This window comes from Nycticebus coucang, chromosome 9 (assembly GCF_027406575.1).
Source record: "Nycticebus coucang isolate mNycCou1 chromosome 9, mNycCou1.pri, whole genome shotgun sequence".
Lineage (NCBI taxonomy): Eukaryota > Metazoa > Chordata > Mammalia > Primates > Lorisidae > Nycticebus > Nycticebus coucang.
The window spans coordinates 53490887-53496919 of record NC_069788.1 but is presented as its reverse complement, the minus strand read 5'-3'; positions in this window follow the sequence as shown (position 1 = coordinate 53496919).

Sequence of the window (6033 nt, the reverse complement as noted above, 5' to 3'; positions counted from 1 at the left end):
AGATTCTACACGAAGCTGACTGAATGAAGACTAGCGAAATAATACCAACAGGGCAGATTCATACCACAGATACGTGTAATAGGGAAAATAAAACAAAAGCAAAGAACCAAATGGTCTTTGGACCAGACTAGACTCAGTTTTAATTCCAATTTTGCTACTTTTGAGCTATATGACTATGGGCAGGACACTTAATCTGTTTTATACTTAGTTTCCCTTTCTGTAAGTAAAGACAAAGTGCCTGGCAGATATTTACACACTGAAAAAATGTGTCTGTGCCAATGATGCTAATTAAAAGTAATTCAGCTCCTGTAGGGCATCAGGAGACCTTCCCAAGGAGGAAAAGGAAGAAGACCCTACTGTGGCAAGGTCATGATTTTCCAGTTCTAAAGAACCCAATCATTGGGTGGGGCCTCAATGAAACTGTACGTCTTTGCTCTGTGTTGAAACAGGTATCTCTTCTCCCCTGATTAGATAAAGGGAAGGAGGAGTTAAGTTAAGCTCTATCTGGTCATTTGAATGGATTTACATTATATTCCTGATAGATTCATTTGTTAAACATATATTTATTAAATATCAGCTGGATGCCAGGTTGAGGTATGGGCTAGATCAGGCATCCTCAAACTTTTTAAACAGGGGGCCAATTCGCTGTCCCTCAGACAGTTGGAGGGCCAGACTATAGTTTAACATAAACAAACTATGAACAAATTCCTATGCACACTGCACATATCTTATTTTGAAGTAAAAAAACAAAACGGGAACAAATACAATCACACCGCTTCATGTGGCCTGTGGGCCTGCAGTTTGAGGACCCCTGGGCTAGATAAAACACGGAATAAGTCACTGGTTTTGTCCCCAAAGAGATTCCAATTGTTGGAGATACTGGTAAGTTTAAATAGGTGATTAAGACCCAGGGAGAATAGTACCATAGGAACAACGGGGGAGCCACTGATCCAGACTGCAGTGGTCAGGTGAGGATAAAGATATAATGCCTACATCTGATGAACAGGAAAGAGCTCACTAGATCAAGAGTCTGGCTAAGACTATTCCAGATCCGAAGAGCAGTGGGCTCAAAAGTGTGGACTAAAGAGAGGAGGGACACAGTGCTTACAGAAGGCAAGTTCCTGAGAGCAACAGGATGATAGCAAGGTATAGACCTAATCCTGTATGTTTCATTTTTCCCTAAATGCTAATGAAAGCTATCAACTAATTTTAATTGAATCATGTGATTCAATTTATTTATCTATTTTTTTAAGCCCCCCAAAGCAGTGTGAAGCATGAGTTGAAGGGGGAAAGATTAGAGTCCCAGTTATGAGATAGGAGACTACTAGGGAGGAAAAGAACACTTGAACTAAGGCTATGACAAAGAAGCTGGAATAAAAGGGGCCATTCAGAAGACACTAACAAGATATGATTTTTGGCTCATTGAATAAGGCAAAGAGTTTTTGTCTAAAACTGTAATTGAAAATACACAATCTGGAGCCCGACTCCATGGATTGAAATCCCACCTCCACTACTTATAAACTGTAGGGCTCCTACGTCCAGAATAACAAGGTGATTATTATTTTCTTCTCATAGTGACAGGATTGGAAACACTTGAGCATTTTGTTTGAGGTAGTACATGAACTGGGAGCTGTGTCTTGTTAAAATTCTAAGAGTCATCAGAGTGCTACAGGGAGTAGATGGCAGAGGCCACAACTCTGACTCAGACAAGCTTCTCACATGTCAAGTCTGGGGCACCCTCTCGTCAGTGAGCAGCACCCATGGGCTGCATCTAGTACAGATTTAGTCAGAAAATGAAAGAAGAAAGCCCTTCCTTGGTATCTTCTTGCTCATTCCTTTGGACGTCCCCCCCGACCCCCTGTAATTGGATGGATGGATGCAGGGTTAAGTATGTGTGATACATATAGTGTATTGCTGCATAGAACCGTACATATGGACAGAACACAGCAGATGTGGTAGGCAAGGACAGCGATAGAGGGAGACAGAGAAACAAAACAGACTGATTGACACAGAAAAAGTCTGTCTTCAGGTAAAGTCCAAATTCCTCACAATGGTATAAGGCAAATTCTAGCTCCACAGACCTCACATGGGTTAAAAATCTACTCTTCCTGCTTTCTACCTTCCATGTACGTGGCCTTCTTTTTGGCCCCACATGATGCTGAAGTCCTTTAAAACATGCTGCATCCTGCGCTCAAAGCAGTTTTTTCCTTATCTGCATTTCTGCATTAGGGCTTTTTCCCCCTGAAACATGGTAAGGTCACTCTGATCATCAGCAGGAAGTGAGGAGGAATTAATCTTCCAGCAAGAAAAATTCAACCAAAGAGGGACTGGAGTGGGTGGATAACTCTTGGGCTCAAGCGATCCTCTTCCTTCAAGCCTCCCGAGTAGCTGGGAGTACAGGTACCGACCACAAGACCCCACTATTTTTAGAGATGGGGTCTCACTCTTGTTCCATCTGGTCTCAACCTTGTAAGCTCAAGCAATCCACCTGTCTCAGCCTCCCAGAGTGCTAGGATTACAGGCATGAGTCACTGCAACTGGCACTCACTTTATCATCTTAAAAACATTTTGTCTACTGCAAGCAACTTTGTTGTTTTGTTCTGCTATGGCATATTTGCAATTGCCATTCATTGTGACATTTGTGACATCCTTTCTTCTACTCTCCTTTTTTTCTTTATTCTGGTTATAGCAATAGCTTTACATCTCTACTCGATTCTGCATCAGTAATATGCTTTCATTTAAAATTTTTTAATTGTCCATATTTATTTTTAATTTTAAAATTTAATAATATTAGCTGAATTAAATTTATTAATGATAATTATTGAGTACTCAATAAAAATAATTGAAATATCAGTATTTTGGGCGGCACCTTTGGCTCAGTAGGCAGGGCGTTGGCCCCATATACCAAGGGTAGCGGGTTCAAACCTGGCCCCGTCCTAATTGCAACAAAAAAATAGCTGGGTGTTGTGGCAGGCGCCTGTAGTCCCAGCTACTTGGGAGGCTGAGGCAAGGGAATTGCGTAAGCCCAGGAGTTGGAGGTTGCTGTGAGCTGTGTGACACCATGGCACTCTACCGAGGGCGATAAAGTGAAACTCTGTCTCTACAAAAAAAAAAAAAAAAAAATCAGTATTTTAGGCTCGGTGCCTGTAGCTCAGTGAGTAGGGAACTGGCCACATACACCAAGGCTGGCGAGTTCGAGCCTGGCTTGGGGCCTGCTGAACAACAGTGACAAGTACAACAAAAAAATAGCCAGGCATAGTGGCAGATACCTATAGTACCAGCTACTTGGGAGGCTGAGGCAAGAGAATCACTTAAGCCCAAGGGTTTGAGGTTGCTGTGAGCTGTGATGCCACTGCACTCTACCAAGGGTGACGTGTGTCAAAAAGAAAAAAAGAAATACCAGTATTTTAGTTTTATTACTAATTATAATTCACAATTATCACTGTGATTTCTAATGTCTGCATGAAATATTTTTTAGAATACAGTATTTTTAACACTACATTCAATAGAAAATTGCTATGATGAAAGATGCAAATTGGAATACCCTTTCTGGTTAGGAGACTAATACTGCTTTTGTAATAAAGAAAGGAAGAGTCCTTCTGAGAGAGGATACCTGAGAAGGGTGAGGTCTAGAAGAACAGGTCTTCGCAAGGAGACCACAAGGATACACCTACAGGGTCCTCTCCACGGTGACTCAGCTCTTGGGAATTTGTAAACTTAACTTCCTGAAACTTGGAAATTTCTAAGTTCTGTGAAATCCTGTAGTTCTGTATGGGCTGGAATAGTATCTCCCGCTTGATTCAAACTGGTCAATGAGAAGGGTACCTGTGGGTTGAAACTTTCTGACTCTCAATAAAAAGCAAAAGACCAAGCCAGTCAGGGAGCAAGGCCATTTGGAATTCTTCTATGCCATAAGCTCTTGGCCAGTAAATAAAGCCCTTCCTCTTATAAACATGGTGTCTGGGTGCTCTTTCTCTATGTTGGGCCTCATCTTCCTGCAACATTTTAGGTCCTTTCATTCCCTCATATTCTGAGAATTTCATGTTTGTTTATTGCTCTAGTCCACAGGGAGTTCCCCAGTGTTCAGAAATCCTTCTCTTTCCCCTTGCCTTGTGTCTGTTCTTCAAGACTTGAACTCCCTGAGGACAGGACTGTTGTTTACATCCTGGTGCTACTCCTGAGCTCCTACTTCAGTGTACTGGACACTCTGTGTCCATGGAAGATATTCAGTGAAGTTTGAAAATAAATCTTTTCACCTTTCTATGGTAAGAGAGCTCTTTGTCCAATTTCTGATTTTGCTTTTCAGTTAGGTGAAAGTGAACCAGTGACACCATCCCTCTGGGCCTCCATTACCTAAAATGTCACTATTGAGGCAGACAGTTATGAGAAGTGTTCACATACAAAGCGCTAGGCATATAAAACAATAAATGGGCCTTTATATAACTTACATAATAATAGTAAAGAATTCTTGGGCCATTATCACTTAATCTACCGTGGGATCATGGGTAAGTCCCTTCTCTGGGCTTTCACTACTTCAGAAAAAAGTATAAACTCAATTTCAGGGACCGCAAAGAAAAGTATTCATTAGTGTATAGGACTCAGTCCAGATCAATGGTTCTCAAACTTGCAGCGCATTACAGTCATCTGGAGAGCTTAATAGTTATTTTTAATAATCTACAGATGTCTCCGCCTGCTCTAAACAAATTAAAAAAGGCCGTGGGCGCGGCAGCAGTGGGGATGGGGAAGGGCTCAGTTACAGGATTGACACCTTGTAGCCCTGGAGTGAAAAGGAGGGGACTTCTCCCCTGAGGAGTATCATCACGTGCCACTTCTTTGGCCTTATCCAGATCCACAGCCACCTCAAGTGATCCTACCTCCAACTCAGTACCTCCCTTCCCTGACGCAAGTCTAGGGAGTGTTCAAGATCGCAGGGACCTCTAGTTGGCAGCTAGACCAAGGCTCCGGCTGCTGCTGGACCTGCAGGTTGGAAGGCGGCAGGACCACTAATGACCCCAGCTGGATCAGGGCGGGCTGCAGGACCTGCAGGGCCACCCCGAATCCCCGCTTCCTCTTCACCTAAGCAGGATCCCTGATCGAAGGCCTAATACAGGCCTCTGGGATCTGTAAACCAGCGGGGAAACTGTGGGGAACCTTTAGATACCCTTTCCCTGCCATGCCATTGACATACTTCAGGAAACACATTGTAGTTCTGAAACCACACAGTCACGAGTTCATTTCTTATGAAGAAGTTCCTGGCCTGGTGCGGTGGGTTATTCCTGTAATCATAACTGTGGGAGACCAAGGTGGGAGGATCCCTTGAGCTCCGGAGTTAAAACCAGCCTGAACAAGGAGACCCGAGACCCCGTCTTTACTAAAAACAGAAAAACTAGGCAGGCATTGTGGCGGGCGCCTGTAGCCCCAGCTACTTCGGAGGCAGAGGCAAGTATTCCTTGAGCCCAGAAATTAGAGGTTGTTGTAAACTAGGCTCAAGTGTGGACAACAGAGTGAGAGACTCTATCTCCAAAACAATACTCATGTTTTGTTCGTCCGTAAGAACAAATCACTCTTATTTAGGATTCTCATAACCGAAATTCGGTTCACGAATGAGACACGCCTTCAGAAAGCAGTAAGGATTCGGAGATGGAGTATAGAAATTCAGAGGATCGTGGCAGAAGAGCAGACGCAACTGGGATTAAGTGGTGCAAGCCGCCCGAAGCCAGATTCCAGCACTAGCAGCGCCAGCTAGCTCAGCGAGCTCTCGCAGCAGCTGGGCCGCTGGAGGTATGGGGCCACGCCGGGCGAAAAGAAACACAGCCTGCAAGCTTGCCCTGCCTTCCGCCGGCACCAGCTCCAGCGCCTTCTACAGCCTCCAGTTGCTCTGCTCACTACTCACGCTAGGCTTGTTTTCTGGCGCCTCTGATTGGTCAACTCCCTTTCCTCAGACCCAGCGTCCTCTTACCTGATAGGCCACTTTTCGTCCATCTGCAAGCCTGGTGTGAGTCTGGGGCACTTTCTCACTGCCCCAGGGTCTGA